The sequence below is a fragment of the Triticum aestivum genome, chromosome 2D, assembly GCF_018294505.1.
Source record: "Triticum aestivum cultivar Chinese Spring chromosome 2D, IWGSC CS RefSeq v2.1, whole genome shotgun sequence".
NCBI classification, from domain to species: Eukaryota; Viridiplantae; Streptophyta; class Magnoliopsida; order Poales; family Poaceae; genus Triticum; species Triticum aestivum.
In genome coordinates this window covers 339,861,968-339,862,347 of record NC_057799.1, presented here as the reverse complement: position 1 = coordinate 339,862,347, position 380 = coordinate 339,861,968, and positions in this window count along the sequence as shown.

The following is a 380-nucleotide window of genomic DNA, read 5'->3' as shown; positions in this document are numbered from 1 at the left end:
TATTCGTTAACATTTTCATTATCAATGTCGTGGTATAAACTTTTGTAGAGTTGCTACTCCAATGTACACCTCCCACAAGTAATGATGGACGTTCGGTTGGTGTGTGATGCCAGCGGCAGCGGGTGCAGGAAGCAGCAACATGAAAGATGGGCGCCAAGGGCCACCGTTCACTCCCTCGTGCGAGCAAGGTGAACGTCGCGTCGCAGCCATGTCCTTGTGTATAGTACTAGGCAGGTGAAGCATTACTCTTAACGTACACTACGTACATAAATTTGACGCATGTTTCCGAGTACACAATCCATTTTATGAGCAACAACCATCACAAGCACGCATACTGCAGAACATACTTGGCATACTACGTTTGATGCTGACAGAACTAC